Genomic DNA, 19,482 nt, shown 5'->3' with positions numbered 1-19,482 from the left:
AACGTAACTCAGGAGGACGAGCTCAAGACATATAGTGGGTGTCGTCCTTCTTTTTAAATGCATATTACATGCGTAGCAATTAAAAGGCCAGCTCTTAGCGCGTTTGTGTCCGACCCTGCTATGCAGCCTGGGCAGAGCGTGCAACGCGGAACGTTTTAAGCGCTCGTCGGCAGCAAAGCGGACTACACGCACAAGAAAGCCTTTTGCTTGCAAACTTCGTGGCCGGCTTTGTTGCGCTTGATAACCACGGAAGCCGCAATGTGAAAAAGTAGGAGCTAGGGACGCGGCTACATCACGGGAGTGCTAGGCTCACCAGCGACAGGACGACGGTCGGCGTTTCGTAGCGGTCGACCGGATTGATACACGTGTTCACAGGCAATCCGTTCGGTGCAAAGCCTAATATGTCCGGAAGCACTTTGGCTTTGGGTGGACGTGAGCAAACGCGCTATATATGCGACGCATTTAAAATGTCTTTAAAACGTTCAGCCTGTCCACTCTGGGAAAGAAGGAAGACCAACCAAGCTGTACGCTCGTCCCGTGTTTCTTCTTCGCCCTCGTCTGTTTTGCGAGCAGTTTCCTACGATGAATTTCCTCCAACTCGCCAAACTATCCATTCTTATATGATAGGTGGAAAGGTTGCCGCCAACTATAAGCGACGGTGGCAACCAGACTGGTTGTCTGGTTGTCGCCGTAGCTCATAGATGTCAGTGTCGACATTTGTTTGGTACCGGACACGAAACTGGGGAAACTAGCTCCGCTGTAAAAAATGACAAAAAGGCAGTGAATTTCCCCGTCTTCTCCTCCCCCCCCCCCCCCCCCCCCCCTCAGATCTGGGGTTTTCACGATGCTGTAAGTTGAAAGGTTAACTTCAGCATTTTTGTTATATAGCCATTCTGCGTGGTTTACACCGCATTGCGACGAAACGAAAACAAGATTTTGTAAATGTCAAAACAAAAATGAAGAAAAAAGGAAAGCCACAGGCGTATTTGAAACGAGTGAAATATTCCGGTTGTCAGGGTGAACGGACGAAACCTGCAACCTGTCTCTACGTTTATACGTGTCAGCGAGCGGATGCGTGTGTGTTCCGCAGCAAAGGGAAGACAGGGTCACGTCATAAAAGCGCGTGGTAAGATCCAGTCGGGTTCGGTCGATGAGCGCGCAGTGCGCGGCCGCAATGTTCGGTTAAGTACGATTACCGGAGCCAGCAGGATGCCGAGGCGACGGTACGGGGCTAATAATGCCTCCTCATAACTTTCGCCGAATAATTAATCACGGGCCTTTTAATTATGGCGGTAGTAGTGCTGCCTGCTCGAGCCTAGCACCGACTACGCCGCCGCATGTGCGTGGGGCTTCGCTAAATGCCGGGCAAATAAAAGTGGCCGCCTCCCCCGAGTTGGTCGGTTATGTGCGCCTAATCGCTGTGTCAGGCTGAGTGGCTGCGCCTTTTCTCCCGGCTTGATGACGCGGCGCAACGGGCAGTTTGGGTTCCCTTTCTATTTCTTTTTTATAGTTCTTTCTTGGACGTGTTTCTTTCTTTAGGGTTGTGCGAATACTGTTCTAAACCGAGCAGTTCAATTTCATCACTACCTTTGACACTACTAAAACTCAATTCGCAATATCTTTCTTTTTTTTTTTGCACTGTAAAGTTTAGAGCAGTGGTTCTCGACCGCTCACATTTCAGGAAATTCTGGATTGGCGGGATGGGATGGGGAACCCCATCTACCCGAAGTGGGGCGCTTATAATTACAAAGGGGTAAGCGAAGAAAACTTAATCTGTGTTAACGAACTTTGAAGCTCTGGAACAGAGAATAATCAGCCCTACTAGCTTGGCACACGTGGTTGGGTCTATTTAGCTTTGTGAGATAGCCAGCATCAATTAGAAAAAAAAGACGTTTTAATAAATCACGCCTTACCAACATTCTCGAATTTCCATTCTGAAGAAAAAATATCTTTAATCGCTCGGCCTGATCAACAGTCGAGAGCTCCCGTGACCCCATGAAGGTCTTAAGGGGTCCCTAGGGGTCCGCGGACCCCTATCTGGGAACCTCTGATGAAGAGTGTTACGAAAACTTATGAACAAGTATATGCCTTAGCGGGAAAGGGGGGGGGGGGGGGGGTTAAATTTATACAGCGTGAACTTACCACCAAATTCAGAAACCTCACTCCAACTAAACTCAAACTGAAGGGCCCCTCCACTTCCTCGAGGAAGGCGCGAGGGCCGGCGCTGGCCAATCGCGAGGACGGATCCTCCGTCACGATTGGCCAGTGCCGGCCCTCGCGTTTTCCTCAAGGAAGTGGAGGGGCCCTTCAGTTTGAGTGCAGTTTGAGTGAGGTTCCTGTATTCGGCGGTTAGTCTTCCTGAGCGGACGACTTGTCTCTCACCTCTAGATGAGCAATTCGCCAGTGCAGTAGAACCGCTTGTCTGGTGTCTTTAACGTGCACCACGCAGTAGTGACACGCGACCAAACGCCGGTACCAGAGCCGTATATGTAGAGACTTTGGTCATTCGTTGGGAAGTATAGGAGACAAATGAGGAGGCGTCATTGGCCGAAAGCGGGCTGGGCGTGTTCCAGGGCGTCTTCAGAAATTCGAATGTGGCCAACCAGAAGCCGGAAATAATACCCTGGCGGTGGTCGCGAGAAACAAACCTGATAACTGCATTGGAGTAACTCTCGATGGCTGAAAATATGGTACACGTGATGTTTCAATCACGCTCATCCAAAATGAAGGTGGAAGAGTGCGACTAGCGGAACGATCGACCTAATCCGTGCGCCAAACGCCGAGGGCCGGGAATCTGCCGTCCGAGCGGTCACACTCTGTCCGCGCAAAACAGAGTTGAGCGGCACATTCGTTTCTTACATCTTTCTGTATGATCATGATCAAAACAACACGTGCACCCTATTTTCAACCACGAAGAGTTACTACACTTCACTCTTACGCGCTTCTTAAAACCATATACGAACATAGACCTTCGATCAGAACTGTTTCTCGCTACCACCACTAAGGGATTCTTTTCGGCTTCTGGTTGGTCAAGAGAGCATGCCAAGCCCTCTTTCCGACTCTGCCGCACGCCCTGACTCTGCCCGCAACTCCCATTGACCATACTCTCTTCATATACGGCTCTGGCCGGTATGATCCTCATCCAGATCGAAACGGGCAAGGCTGGGGATTGAACCGAGGATCCCTGCATTCTGCAGCGCGAGCTTTTGCTCCACATTCTCCGAACTTCTTTGCGCTAGACCACTCGGCCACCGATCCCCTTATATTCCTTCTTTCGCTCCTTTCTGCACCATATGAAACGGGATAAGACGAGAGTAATTTTGGCAGTGCAACTTACTTTCCCCTTTCCGTCTTTGCGTTTTCCCAGCATGTATACCTATGTTTACGCGGGAACATCCTTTTCGAATACCTTCAGTCAGAATGCCCTTGTAGAATAAGCTGACCATGCAACGCCTGCCGAAGGGCACGCGCAGAACCGGGACCATGCACGTGCTCATTGCCTGATTCTACAGATGTGTTCTATCTTAACGCCTTGGAAATGACCCTGCAAAAAAGGGTATAGTAACCCTGCATTACGGCCATTCAAAAAAAAAATCTTTAAGAACGATTTGCTTTGAAATAATCAGCGAATCAGCTTGCGATCTCCACTCTGTGCGTTGTTAACGGCGTGTACCGGTTCGCCGATTCTATTAGCGCCGTGCGCGATCGAAAGCGTCGTGGTGGTCGGCCTTCCACGATTGACCGAATGCTGTCCATGACGTCAGCAAAGGAGTTCTCATGGATGAAAATAAGAGGAACGTGAGGACTTCAATTTTGACGGTGTTGACAGTGTTAGTTCAAAAACGATATGATTACAAGCTTCCGCCATGCTAATTACAAACACCATCGAACTTGCTGTTCACAAGGGAATGACGAGGGCGCCACCGAAACATCTCGCGCTAATACATGCTTTGCAGCAGCTGCGCGTGGTCGCCGCCATAACCGACCTTCAGTTTTTGTTTCCTCTTATTCTGTTTACTTCACTTCATCCTTACCACAGCAGAACAGGTTATTGCCATTTAGATTCTACGGTGTCCTTCTCCCCAGTATTGGTCTTTGTAGAGGCTCGTTAAATGGCTCGCCACCTCGGTAAAACAAGAAAAGGTCAGCAATGGCGGCTATGATCTGGTGCGTGTGTAAAGCGTCTATAAGAAGTACGTTACAAGGACCGCTTATACCCCTGTCAGACGACGCCTTAAAGCTCATTTCCATTGACTATCCTTTCCGCTAAAGGATATGGTGCCAAAGGAGCTGCGGTCACACGGCCGGCAAAATGCTATTTACCACCAATATTGATTCCTTTGGGGCTGGCCACAGAAGGTTAAAACCGAAACTCAAAATATTATTATAAAATTTTGTAATCGTTTGCAACAATATAAGGTAATGCTTGTTTTACGAAAAATTTTTTTTGAAACGCAAATGATTCGAATATTGAGGAGAGGAAACATTTGCAATAATCTTTCGTGTCACAGCCAGACACCCGGCAACCACGACAGTATATTACATTTACAGCGCACTAAATTATTGCCTGCTGCTGCTGACTGAGACCTAGAAATCATTGAAGACAAGTGTCTTCCTAAAGCTAAAATTTGAAAATTATCTATATCCGAGTTTAATTCATCATACCAGCAATATCTGAAATAGGAGTGAGCGCGCAGACGAGTCGTTGAATAGCCCGAGATGCGTGAGGAGCAAGATGATACAGATCGATTCTGGCACAGTTAAGATTCTAATTATCAACGGAAACTTCTCATGGGTACAGTACCATCCGCCAACGCCTAAAAAAACAGTATTAAGGTCAATCTTTCAAAGTTCTAACACCAGGGTGACAAAATGATGCGCCAGTTCGCCTCCAATGCCGTTAGCTTCTAAAGTCGGGAGTACTTGCTTTGTACTACCATAGCCTCCTCTATACTGACGGAGCCTGGCAGATCGCCACGAGACGCAGCAGCCGAAAGTGAAAAGGTAGAGCGGCAGGCAAGAGGCATGTAACGGGCACCCCTATGCGGCGAGACGCCGAAACAGATTTGTCCCGAACGATAACATGTCCGCTCGTGCTTCTCGCGTTCCTCGGGCTACCGCTTCTTTTCTCGTCGGGTTTGAAAACCATGTTTCGGGTCCTCGCCTCTGCAAAAGCTGTGCGCTGACTACAGGCTCCCCGAGAAATGCTCTGTGCTACCAGATCCTCGCGCTCCAAATCTGCGACCGGGCACTCTATGGCTCCGTCGTCGAACAGCCAGGCTTTCTGAGAATAGAGGAGGCTATGGTAGTACTAAAGGAGGCTAGCGAGCTTCTTTCCCGAAAAGGACGCTTTAGGGGAAGGAGCATTTGCGGTGCCATGTGGCACAAACTTCTTCTCCTTTCAGAAGATTGTCCTTTCGATTAAAGAAGGCTAAACGGTTCGTCGGAGAGCACCGTACCGGCGTGCGGTCGTGTATCACTACTGCGTGGTGCACGTTAAAGACCCCAGGCTAGCGGTTGTACCGCACTGGTTAAATTGCTCATCTACAGTGGGTAACAATGTCGCCATGTTCTGGCAGACTAAACTCCTGCTGTATAAACAACTAACGACTAATTTTTTTTTTTTTCGTCGGAGAGGGGTATTAAGTTCCCGTGAAACACGGGTAGTAGTAGTGTGCAGCAAGAACCTTGTTCACTTAATGCAGACTGCTAACTAGCGATTGTATTATGTTTCCCCATAATATCACTCAGGAGATTTTCGGTTTTCAGCGTGCGATAGAGAGGGAGAGAAGTGTTTTAAAAGAAAGGAAGTCTGGAACTATACTCTGTTTCACCTTACGATGTACCAGTACCACAGGAAAGGCTACAAGCGCGAGCTCTTTGTTCTGGGGCACATCTCGGCGGCACAAGCTCTCGTGACTTAAGAGCAGCTGCCAACGCTAGGAGCTCGCGCTTCTAGCCTTCGCTGCGGTACAGTATAAAGGCCCGTTCACACTCTTGCAACCGAGTGCGACCGAGAGAGACCAAACCGGTTTTTAAGCCTTTTGCGATCTCTTAGGACCAGCTCCGCTCAGTGCATCCGGTCCCAAGAAGTCTTTCTCGGTCGTACTCGGTTGCAAGAGTGTGAACGCGCCTTAAGGTGAAACGAAGCATAGCATGCGATCGTTGCCTTAATCCAATGTTGGGAAGTACTTTAAAAAGCCTCTGACATGCCAAAAAAAATTATTTTCATGCCAGGCGTTGAAATGGCATATCAGGACATTACAAAAAAAGTTGTTTCACTATAGAGTTGTGTAGTTTTTTTGTTTTATAAAATATAGAAATACGAGGCCCAATTCAAAGTTCCTGCCAGTGCACTGTGACGTAACAGTGTACCGCAAGGTGTCGGGGCGGTCAGAAGGGAGGCATCGCCGAAAGTCACGTGAGTTGTATCCCTCCTCGTGCTTACCGCGAGCGCTTGTAATATTTTTTTTAAATATTTTTTGTTATTCTCCGCACCTCAACCAGCGATCCAAGCACAGACAAGGTTTCTTTTATTTGCTTTTCATCGCTTAATGTTACTGAAAGGTAGAAGAAGAGGAGTCAGTGAATTGACGTGATCAACTACAATGCCTAGAAGGGGCTGTGTGAGGGTCTGTCTCGGTATTTCGAGAACTGAAGAAGAGATCCCACTGCATGCATTTCCGAGAGACATATACAAGAGATGAACCAGTGGCTGACTGCGGTTACCGCAGGACAGCTATTAGAATCCGTGGGTAGGCGATGGATATGCTTGATGCACTTTAATGATGAAGATTACAACCCTAGGCGAAGTTTACTAAAACTCACAGGTCTCGATGTGAGACCTCAACTGCAGGTCTGTAAGTTTCCTGCCCATCTCCCTGCAGCAGAAGAACTCAAGAGGCTTGAATTCAGGCATCACGACGCATCGGCTGTATGTCCACGTAGTAAACAAGTTCTACATCATGTTCTAGACAAAACACGTACTTTATGCTTGACGTTTACTTGTACTTGGTAGATTCACCAGTTCGTATTTTTTAGACGCCAGGAATCTTCAGCCTGAAGAGTATCCGATGATTCAACGACATCGGTGTCTTAACCTCCAGCAATGCGATCGGTCGTGTTGTATGCTAGCAATCCTAATTTCCGCGAGCGTTCTAAATATTTTTTTTTTTGAAAACTGATAGTTTGTTTTGTGTTCAGTATAGCTCTATATCATCGGACTGACATCATGCACTCGTACACTGGCTTGTACTCGCAACGCTTTCATGATTGACCGCCATCACGTCGATCCACTGACCCTTTTTCCTCAACTTTTACAGCACGCAAACTAACCAACGGTGCAGCGATAAAAGGGAGTTTTAGAATAGCGCACGCAAAAGTTTTGCGTGCGCGAAGAATAGCGTCGTCGCCACTGCGCATGCTCCGAGCGCAAACCAGATTTTGCGCTTTGCGTGCGCAATTTTAGCGTGCGCTATTTCTCGGAAATAGCGTGCGTACGCAAAGGGTCTTTGCGCTTCTCCAAGGAGGATTCGTGATGAGAAGTTGGCTAAAGCCAAGACGAGCAGAGTTGAAAAAAAAATGGCGGCTTCCAGGATTATGTCAGCGGCTGCTTTGGCGGCGTCGTGAGTGCGACGTCGGCGGCATCCTCGTGACTGCGATTTTCAATACGGGACGACATTGTACTCGGTTTGACAACGATCACCGACAGCTTGATCCTTGTGACGCGCGAACATTTCTCGGCGAAGGTACGATGTGCGAAGGTCAGTACACGAGACCTCTCTTGCCGAGGCGACGCAAGCGGACACGACCGGTCAACCGCTCGCGTCGCATTCTCACGTTTAAACAAATCTAAAATAATACTCTGGACTAAACAACTTGTTTTTTCTTAAGTTAGAGCATTTCGTGTGTGAAATAAAAATTGTGACTGCATCTTGGTGGCGTCGCAAGCGCGAGATGCTTGGGCTTTTGCGTCGCGACGGAGAAACGCTATTCTAAAACTCTCTCGCGTCGCGTGCGCTAATACAAGCGCTAAATTTAGCGCCAGCGTGCGCTAAAATTGCGTACGTTATTCTAAACCTCCCTAAAGAGTGGAACTGAAACTTCGTTTTCTACGATCGCTCGTACAAAAAACAGAATAAAAAAAAAAGTCTTAGGCACGGTCGCGGAGAGCACGAGGAGTGAAACTCACGCGACTTCCGGCGAACCTACTTTTAGTGACGTAGGTCGATGCCTCCCTTCTGACCGCCCCGACACCTTGCGGTACACTGTTACACCACAGTGCACTGGCAGGAACTTTGAATTGGGCCTCGTATTTCTATATTTTATTTAAAAAAAAACTACGCAACACTATAGAGAAACAATTTTTTTTTATAATGTCCTGATATGCCATTTCAACGCCTAGCATGAATTTTTTTTTTTTTTGGCGTGTCAGAGGTTTTTTAAGTACATTGTACTTAAGTTAGTAGTTTCAGGAGGTATAAAACACTTGTGCTTCACTTCAAGTACATTTTCTGAGTATGTACTTGTACTTTACTTATAGCATTTTTCTTCTGGTACTTCTAGAGAAACATACAACCTCCGACTTCAAGATTTATTCCAAAAAATTGGTCCTGTTAAATATGCATCAAAAATTCTGTTTTGTCAATTCTGAATTCCACTTTACTTTATCCAATATTCGCTGCCATTTCCAAAAATAACTGATGCACCTCCGAGTATCCCAGGGAAAATGCATACCAGTTAAAAAAAACAAAAAAAACAAAACAAAACACAAGGTAACTTATGTTATCCTAAAGACGACCTGAAGTTGAAAGCCCAAGAGCCGACGCATTAAAGGGATACTGAACCAAAGAATTTAGTGTCCATAATAAGTGGCGCACGTTCTTTCCACGAGCCAGCAGCTGCCGGTGTGCACGAGCACACGCAACGAGAATGACGTCAGAGACCTCTATCTGCGGTTAAGAGGACAGTGAAAGGCATGGGCTTCGGGCCAAAGGAGAATAAAGACAGGCTTTTCATCTCTACAAGTGAAAGCTACGTGCTTCTTTAACCAATTAATTGCTTACCTTTTACACCAGACACCATTTTGTAGATGAAAAACTTGTCTTTATTCTTCTTTGGCCCGATGCCCATACATTTCACTGTCATCTTAAAGGAGCGATGCAACAATTTCTGTACTTGGCACAAATACCGCTTAGAACGGATCCCTGACGTTAATGACCTATAAAACACGTGTTCGTTATTCACCCCCACGCCATAGAAGTTCCAGAAAAAATTAAAGAAAATCGAGCAGCGTTCACCCCCTCAACTCGCAGCCAGAACAAGCGGCCACGCGATCTGGAGCCGATTATATGCCGCCAATGTTGATCATAGCCACTCGCTGGGGTTGGCAAAGCACAGAACACGCGCTGAGTTCCAGACATTGTTATGGCTCGGCTATTGTCCTCGTTGCAGAGATTGGACACGGGCCGCTACCCGAATGCTTCTAGAGGTAGTAATTATCACGAGCCCAAATTGAGTGCCCACGCAATGGTCGGGTCCAATCTTTGAACCGCATTCAAATATCGTCGTTGGGGTGTACTGCGATCCCCATGTTACGTCATCAAATTTTGCAAAGGAGAAATTGAATAAAAATTAGGGCTTTTGTGCTTGAAATTACACCGCAACAAACGAGTTTCTTGGCCAGGGGCGTAGCGTGCGAGTATCTTTGAGTCCCACTAGTGCCAATAAGCTCGTGTAAAGTGAAAAACATTCCAAGTAAATATCGTTGCACCGCTCCTTTAAGCGCTAATAGAGGTCTTTGACGTCATTTTCGTTGCGTGTGCTCGCGCACACCGGCGGCCGCTGGCTCGTGGAAAGACGTGCGCCACTCATTATGGACACTAAATTCCTTGGTTCAGTATCCCTTTAAAGACAGACATATGATTTACGGATGTGGCGGTACTACTCCGCTCCGCGTCGGACTATACTGAAAGAAAGGTCTCTGGTTCGACGCCAGCCGAGAGACAAGAGCTTAAATTCTTTTCGGAGGAATATTGAAATTCGCAAATGTCACGTAAACGTTTTACCTCTCATGTCGCCGACGTGTTTTCACTCAAGAAATGAATGATAAGACATGTAAGGCTTTCGCTTTAAAAAAAAAAACTATAGGGGAATGAAGGGGGCGTTATGAAAGAGTACATGTTCTCTTTTATGATTCAGTTAGAAAGTACTTGTACTTCACTATGAAAGTACATTATATTTATAGTACTTTACTCCAAGTGCATTGCACCCAATGCACCCAATACTTTGGTTGAAGTACATAAGCTATAATTTACTTAGTACTTTACTTCAAGTGCTTTTTTAGATGTACTTTACTCAACACTGCCTTAATCCGCCGTGCTTTAGCTGCCCTAGCTCCGAAGTGTTTCACCGATGGTACAAAATGTCCTGGTAGAGGCTGAGCTTCTACTGCAGATTTTGGATGTTGCAACAGACTACAAGACTGAACTTTCGTTTGTCGTTTCTCCTTTTCCCGGTTACACTGAAACAATTTGAACGTCTTTGCCCTGGTTTCCTCCTTTTGCTAAGCCTGTGCGCCGAAAACTGAACTTCTGTAAAAATATTTCCCAAAGCAAAAAAACAAAACAAAAAACTGAAACATTGCCGCTGCGTGCGTATATATATTCTGCTTGAAAAGGTCCCTTCTGCACAACCGAGCGTCATGATATATACACGCCAAGTTGGCATATCCCCGCATTCGACACAGAAAGTGAAGTAAGACTCAATCCCTCGAACTCCTCGAGCCGAGTCGGGTTTAAAGTGGTGCCGCTCTTCCGTGCCTTTCTTTCTGCCGAGTCACTTTTTTTTCCTCTTCCCGCGGACGATCTAACGACGACAGTGATGAAAGGACGCGATGTCGACCCACTTCCTCGGCTGCCTCGGGAGCTACATTGATCTTACGTTCGTGTCGGCCGTCCCAGAGCCTTTTTGTTTTTGCTGCCGGATGCCTGGGACGCCCTTGCGCCGCTGGCGGCGAAGCCGGGTTTGGACTCTGGAGCCAAGCGACGACCCCGCTGCGGCATGATGGATTCGCGGGGCGGCGCACAACAGGGCCCGGAAAGAAATGGCTCCCCTTGAACCCAACTCCGCCAGCCGAGCGCCCGACAACGACGGGGAACAAGGACGCTGAAACACGACGCCCCGGCCGCGCTCGACGGCGGGACGGCGAGGGGGAAAGACCGCGGGGTTTCGGCCACGAGCCAAAGTGAAGAAGCGGCTCCGGCAGTGTCTCCGTGGCCCCCGCTCATCGAGTGGTGGTACTACTTCATTTCCGCGTTGTTTCTTTATCGGTTTGGTTCTTAAGGGGCGACGTGGAGCGCTTGTGTTTCACAGCGTGTGAAGGCGGAGCTGGCTGAATATCACGCTTCGAGTGAATGCACAGGCACCAAGATCTCTCTGGCTTTTCCTTTTACTTTTGCACCCGTCGGATTTTTCGTTGTTGTTCGTTTCCTTAAAATAAGGGTCCGTTATGTTGAAGCTATGTCGTCTTTCCGATTCAATCTGACGACTCTTGCGTAAGTAGAATCTCGATCGTTACTTGTATGCGGTTCTTATGCGCACTGACCAATCACGACCAATTCGTGGTCGAGGACAACGTATATATGTGACCGAAAGGCTAACATAATGCTGATGTTCTATATTTATTTGATTAGATCGGGCTTATTCGATCAGGTTTATCGGATTATGGATAAATTGGGTTGTGTGTATGTTTATACAGGCTATAACTTGGTCTGCCTCAACGGGCGACGAGCCTCCCAGCTGTAGAAAAGAAATTTAGCCAGTGCAGTACAACCGCTGGCCTGGGGTCCTTAACGTGCATCACGCAGTACCAATGCTGTACACGGTCAGGGTCATGTGGCACATTTGCCAGACTATATTTTTTTTTTCTTTGGATTATAGACTCAGGAAAATGGCAGGCCGTGGACTCCTTCAATGTGTCTAAGAAAGCGTTTTTTTTTCAATGCGCATTAAGATAGCTTACGAATCTGCCCTTTTGTTACTATTATAGATAAATAATACACTTTCAAGTTTCTTAGCTCGGGAGCTGCAAGTTATGGGAAGACATTAAGCGGTATAAAGTGATGATTTTAAATTAGAATAACTCGTCCTATGGTGAAAAAAAAAAAAAAAGATAAAACCTCTATGAACCATTTTCTCTCTTAATACCATATAATAGAACCATATTTGTTTGACGAGTGGTGGTCTATTTATTAAATTTTGTGTGGCTCGCCGCAGTTGAGAAGATTTTGTATGTTACGTGCGTGTAACACGTGTACAATATGGAGGAAGTGGTCTTGAAACCATTCCAACTCTAAAACCCCTGATACATGATAAATCTATACTTGTTTTCATATACGTGTTCATACAGATTTTTGTTTTTTTTTGTTTTAGGGCGCATCTATAAAATATAGCCCTTCCGTTTTTTTTGTAAATAATCATAAAGTTCTAAGGAAGTAAAACAATATTTTTGCTTGTTTCTTTGTTGATCTACTCTTATCTGTATGAAACACGCTTCAAGTAGAAAGGTAGAAAGGCCATAATTTGCAAACTAGGATATGTTTATGATGCCCTCTTGGTCTTTCGTTTCTATTGGCCAACACCCAATGTGCATTTAGAAAGAAATTGGCGTATATTAAACGAAAAAAGGTCAACAAGCGCCAATTGCTGGTTCACTACACTGTGAAATAAACGGAAGGGAATGTCATAATTTGATTGAAAAAGGTTAATACATGAAAGAGAAAGTGATAGGGAGAGAGAAAAATAGAGATCACACAAAATGCAAAATAAAGCAAAAGGAATTTCATTTAATCTCCACGTACACGTGTTTGGTGCAGGTGAGTATTCTTGCGGAATTTCAGAAGAGCTTTCGTAGCTTTACACGCTCGAGCAGGACACGTCTAAGGACCAAGCAAAACAGGAAGGTTTACCTTCTGGTCTTCTGTCAGGCTCCGTCGGGTCTTCGCTGCTTTCTTTCAAGACTGTATTCAATGCAATCGCACAACACGTGTTGGATGTCATGGGCTTTTGTGGTTTATAGGCATTCGAAAAGGTCACCTTTGCCGATTTTATGAAGGTAATTATTGGTGTATGCAACTTTAAGTCTTAAACGATGTAAAACTATCTCAATTGCTCTTTAAAGTCCTCATGAAATACGGAAATGGAGCTGAGCATTTTTAGGCCTTTTGCAGCAGCTGTGCGTGAGAGCCGCCATAACCCACCTTCAGTTTTTGTTCTCTTCGTTTGATCACTTTTCCATCCTTACCACAGCAGTACAGGTTATTACCATGTTAGTTCCGACTGTGTCCTTCCCCCCAGCATTGGTCATTGTGAAAGCTCGTCAAAGCCCGCTACAGTGGCTTGGTATCTCGGTAAGACAGAAGAAAGTCAGCAATAGCGGTGTAATTTGGCGCGCGTGCATTTCGTCTACATTCTCAAGAAAGGTGCAGCGATATTGAAGATTCTCCCTCATAGACGTTCTTATTCATTTGCCTATAGGGAGTATTCACTGGCGGCCATAGCTGTGTGCGCGACTGCTCAACGCGTAATGATAGCGAGCTTCCACAGTTCTTTTGTAACGTGCATTCCGCACCCTCAAGATTGCCGGTCTTAGCAGCCTCTTAATGTGGGCTCGTTCAGAGCATGCGCTCTAGACATCACCCACAAATATGGCGCCCAGTGAATACTCCTTATATTCATTAATAGGATATTTGCGTCGAATCTCAATACTAGAATGAAGACCGTTATGAGCTCTGTGGTGGTTCTGTCTCGCAGAGATTTTCCCGGCTATCCCACAATGAGCGGGAATCCATTCTAGGACAATACTGTGTCCATGGCATCAAGCACGGTGAGCTGCTTCACGTGTTTCGTGGGCAATCTGCAAAGATGGGTTACACTTTCTCATTGGCGAGAAAGTCTGAAGTGCCGGTTTAGAGTCGACACATATTGCCCAAAATTGTGGGCTTTCAGCGTGGTGATGTGGCTGCTCATGTTGCAGCGAACTCTGCCGCCCCTTATGGTGTAACGTGGCTCAGATTTGCTTTACATGATTTGCGCTTACATGAAAGCTATACCCCTAGAGAAGATGATGCCGGCGTTGTGGAACTCTCAGTAAAGACGTAACTAAGGTATAAATATGTAGATGGTAGATGTATTCGAGAGCAACCTGCGTGATCACTGGGATGAGCACGGATACTTTTGATGTAACGCCTGGTATATCTGTTCTAACTTCTAAGGGGGGGGGGGGGGGGGTAGGGCCATGGCGGATACGTCGATATAGTTGCAGTCTCAAAACAACTGGGAATGTAGTCTTCGATCACTCTTATGATTTCTGCGAAACCAGATAATGGCCTTTGGGTCGCAATATTCCTCAGATGATGTTGATATACTCGAGTTTTCTGGTGAAGATGACCACACTAGATTTCGAGTGTTTGTGAAATGCGAACGAGAATGCTGACGCCTCCTGCCAGAGTTCCCAGATTGGAAATACATTTAGGGAGTCCTAAGCATGCGCGGAGAGCTTGTGCCTGGGCACTTTCGAGTTTTTTTAAGAGAGTGTGAAACTACGCGTAACAGGCAGACTGTAGCGCAATAGTCTGAGGAACAAGGCATTGAAAAGGGCCATGGGTTCAGAGAAAGAGCAACCCGATTGGTTCCACCTTTCATTCTGATTATTTAAACAAATGTGGGAACCTTCTTCTTTATTCGCTTTATGTGTGCGTTCCATTCAGCTTTCTATTCAGGGCTATGCCAAGAAATCTCTGCTTCCTCACATATGTAATAGTGATTTCATGTATAATATTTGCGTATTTAACTGTATGTCTCTTGGTGAATGCTATCACAACTGACTTGTCTGATGTTATGCAGAGACCATGGTAGCGAAGGTACTGTGCTCTGATGTTGATGGATTTCTGTAGTCGTGCTCTGTTTATATAGAGATACATGCTGACCGCCCAGCAACAGATGTTATCAGCATAGATCCATTAATGTACAGTTTTTTAAAAGCATTTTGATACGTGCATTTACGTATACAATAAGATAACTTTCTAGTTGTGTGATACAAGGGCTAGTTTGCTAGAAACAGCGTCTCAGCTGAACCTGGGGGAAAAAAAGCACTGTCAAAGCCAGCGCACGAGCTGAGCGGGGCTCAAACCGCGTCTCAAGACGCTCGCGCGCCCCAGCCTTTGCAGTGTTTTCTTTCACCCTGTCTCAGCTGAGACGCTGTTCTATCAAGCCGGCCCAGGTGTGATTCAACACCCCCCCCCCCCCCCCCCTGCTCCCCTTACTTGCTAATTTCAACGTGAGCTGACTTCGTACTGCCGCAAAGTCGAATAATAAATCCATACTGCGCTATGCACCCTAACCACTTAGTTTAATACTCGTACACAATTTTCTATGATTGTCCCTTTATTGAAGACCTTCGAAAGCTATTAAAGAGGCACTCAAGTGAATTTTTAGATCGTCTATTTATGGTGATAACTCAATCTCTACGGACTCTAAGCATTAAAAAAAACAACACCGAAATTACACTCATCGGCAGCTGATATCCCTATTAAAAATTTAATCAAAAATTGTGACGCGCCCCTCTTTCTGCGTCTTGGAGCAGACATAAGGGGGAGTTGTCCGACGGCATTTTCAGACAATAGTTACTACACCGAAACATTTGACGTATAAAAAGAGCTATAATAATAACGGTCGGAATCCCCACGCGATCAACTATTTTAAATGGTCATGATTTATAGAGGGGGTGGAAACACGAGAATCCTCCCACCCCCCCCCCCCCCCCCCCCCCAGCCCCCTCCCCCCAACAGGAAATAGTGTCCGTGTATTTCTGATGCACCTAGTTTACTAGGATGTTTTGCCATCTAAAAGTGATCTCTTTTTATTTTTTTTTATTGAGAAAAGCCCAACAAACAATATGCCGTAAAAACGAGCTTCTATAAAAAGGCAGTTGAGTGCTCCTTTAAAAGGCAGTGCCCTCGCGGTAGCCTCCTGGCGAATTGCAGCTTCGCGGCACATTAAAACGACGTCCGTTCCGTTTCGCTCGTAATATGGACCATGCAAAAGACACGTTGTTTCTCTACAAACATGGTGAAACGAGGACCTCCGAACACGCCTAAATTTGGCTCGAAACATGTTTGCCGAACATATGTTCGGCGACATATGCTTGGCATCATGTTCAGAGATGCCAGCAGACACTTTTTGCACGAGCGATATGACAGGACCATCATACAAGGAAGAAACACGTCTCAGACAGTTTCTACAGACAGTATTAGCAGCGCTGCGACCGCGGCCTTAAGGCGTATTCTAGTCTATTTTACGTTCAGGGGGGGCTCTTCCAGGAGTGATACTTTATGGGAGCAGAGAAAAAGGCTTTCGTACGCTATAGTATAAGTGGTGATACAGGATCTGAATTGGTTACTTTGTTGTTGTTTTCCCTGAGAACGCAGCCATCACTAGCTGGGATCCTCTACTAATTCGTCGACAGTGCAAACCAAATTAAAAAAAAAAAAAACAAGAAAACTACGAATGTTTTTTTTTTTTTTGTATTTTTAAATAGCGAGAAGGAAGAATTTGTTCCGCTCCGTGGAATTTCTAGGGAGAGCTCTACTCGGAGCTTGACCTTACGGTGGAACGGAACGGACGCTACGAGTCGTCCTAGCCAATCCGAAGCCTAGAACGTACCACGTGACTGACTCAATGCCCCGTACGTCGACGCGTTTCTCCAACACCCCCCTAGGGTCATCAAAGTATGCGAACGATATCTTCGTCTTCTTCCGCGGAACGTCATCAAACTCGGATGGCGTAAACTCAAAAATAGGAACCAAGCCCGGGACTGAGTGTCCTCTGACGGGTGACGGGCACGACTGCCAACCACATGCCGATGCAGGGCTCGTGTTCGATCTGTGTCTGCGCTCCATCTCGCTGCGGCGACGTCGAAATTCAAGTGCACGGTCTTTGAGTCTTCTAGGCGCCGTTGGTTTCTCCAATAGGTCACGTGACACACACGCACACACTCACACACGGAGTGTGATCGGTTTTCCTAATTCGTATCCTCTGCAGTCCACCGCAAGCTGAAACGGAGTACAAGGTTCTTGGGCGACGGTGGGAGGAACGTATCTAGTGGATCGGCTGTAGGCAGCCCAGATTGGCGGTCCATCTTGCCGGCTCCTTGCCGCTTCCCGCGCTTCCGAATGAGGAGACACCACTCTTTCAGTTTTTCTTCGACGTTCCGGAGCGAATGCGGATCACGAAGGAAGAACTTTTCGCGGTGTGCCTAGATTTCAGAGTGTTCCCGACTGCTCGATCGGTCTGACGTGGTCCGTGGGCCGTGTTTGCAATACAGGAACTGCGAAGAAGGGGCCGAAAGCGTGCGTCAATCATCCGCAAGCGCCTCCGATTCTTTTGCCCCCTTATCTCTTCTTCGTGCCGAAACACTACGCATGCGCACTTGCGACCAGTGTGCGCAGGAGGCGTCGGCCTTTAAATGGAAAGCGCTCTCCCGTTGTTTCAGTTGTCCCCCTCCCTCATGAATCTAGGCTCTCTAACCTTCCGAGCCGCTGACTGCGCCACGCGATTGCCGATTTCGAGGGCAGATCTCGGGAGAGCGTGCCGGGCACCACTTCACCGCCAGACGTGGGATCAAAAGCTCCGAGACGGGCTCGGAGTTTACGGTTTCTAAGCTCTCTCTCTGTCAATTTTTTTTCCCCTAACGAGAAATTTGAACCGTTCGCTTCGCTTTGTTGTTGCGGCTGTTTCTTGCGAACGGAACATACAGCGGGAAAAGCTCTACGCCCGATTGCGTTTTCTCTGGTAGTTATTATTATTTTTTTTATACTTTTTATTCGGCTGCTGTTTGAAATTTGCCATCTTAGCCAGCGTATCGCAAAATAAAAGCCTGTACCTCCGAGCCTTCAAATCATCGACTGTATTTGTTCGGCAAATGTTATTTGGCTCTGCTGGAACTACAGTACAAACGAATGGCTTTGCGAAGTGCTTCCTATGCACTTGCGTTCGTCTGGTTCAAGCACTTTTGTACAGGGCTAGGAACTTCATCGATTAACGTAACAGTTAATCGATTCATGCTTTTATCATAATTGAATTTTTAACCGGTTAATAGAATAAATTTAGACAAAAACAAATAAACAAAACAAGTAAATCTTTAACGCTGTCACCACGTAGATATGGACGAGCACACCTGTACTAAGAAAAACTTCAGACGAAATTGTGACCTAAGGTCATAATTTCGCCTAAAGGGTCGAGATTTGTAATCCCAAACAAGTGGAGGAGGTTATGCGTGTCCCATCCACTTCAACGCCGTACGAGTGTCCGTTTAATACATCAGGCAGTATTCGGATCAATTAAAAGAGTTCGCTTATGCCGAAGAATATCAACAAAACTCTTTGCCTCTGCCGCTGATGTAATCATTTGTGAATGTGGGTGCCTTGTCGTTGTTCTCAAATACACATTGATTAAAAATCCGAAATTGTACATTGCCATGTTTATCACATATTCAGTAAACACAAAAAAATTTAAGTTTAACATTTTTAAGCTATTTTGCCTGAAAATAAATGAACCCGATTGATTGATTAATTATTCGATTAGAGGGGGTGATAAATCTCGTTAAAATTTCTAATTGACACCCAGCACCCTACTCTTCTTTGAAAAGAAACCCGCATTTACAATCTTCGCATGGTCCCCGTTTATATCTGGTATGGTTGTTCTTATCACGTCGTCAATTAATATACAGTGTACTCAAATGCACTGTTAAACGTTAGTGCTAAAGCACCAACCTCACAAATATGCTCTAGTTGACGTTATAAATAAATAGTGTACAGTTATTTAAAATTGGCGGTGCAACGATTTTGGTACTTCGAGTAAATACTACTTAGAACGAATTCTTGACCTTTAGAACCTATGAAACACGCGTAAGTTATTTTTGACGTGCAATTAATTGAAAAAGAAAGAATAAAACATTTTCAGCCTTTCCCCCTGGTGAAGAAGGAAGACCAGCGAAGCTGTACTATGGTCAGACGACCTCAAGGACTTCTTGGACGACCTCAGGGACGACTTCTAGGACGATTTCGAATACAACGTCTAGGACGACCTCAAGAGCGACTTCTGGGACGACATCAAGGAGGACCTCAAGGACAACCTCGAGGACGACGTTTAGGACAACCTCAAGGACAACTTCGAGGACGACCTCGAAGACCTCTCGGACAACCTCAAGGACGACCTCAAAGACGACGTTTAGGACGACTTATCGGACGACCTCGAGGACGACGTCTAGAGAAATTCAGCCTTTCCACTCTGGTGAAAACCAGAGTAGAAAGGCTGGAAAGGCTGTCGCCATCTATGAGCAAGGCCGGCAAGCCGATTGTCTGGTTGCTATTGTCGCTTATAGATGGCGGTAGCTGTCCAGATTTTCGTGTCGACATTTCTTTG

At 46.2% G+C, this 19,482-nt stretch overlaps 1 protein-coding gene across 1 annotated transcript in view; it reads left to right on the top strand.

Moving 5' to 3' along the window:
* The window catches only part of LOC121833002 (unconventional myosin-Ia-like), a 136,599-nt gene that overhangs the window by 62,688 nt on the left and 54,429 nt on the right, over nucleotides 1–19,482 (top strand). The window lies entirely within an intron of this gene.

Source organism: Ixodes scapularis, unplaced genomic scaffold (assembly GCF_016920785.2).
Source record: "Ixodes scapularis isolate PalLabHiFi unplaced genomic scaffold, ASM1692078v2 PGA_scaffold0__279_contigs__length_252992795, whole genome shotgun sequence".
In the NCBI taxonomy this organism is placed as follows: domain Eukaryota; kingdom Metazoa; phylum Arthropoda; class Arachnida; order Ixodida; family Ixodidae; genus Ixodes; species Ixodes scapularis.
The sequence above is the reverse complement of the archived record's forward strand: the minus strand, read 5'-3'. Positions and strand labels throughout refer to the sequence as shown.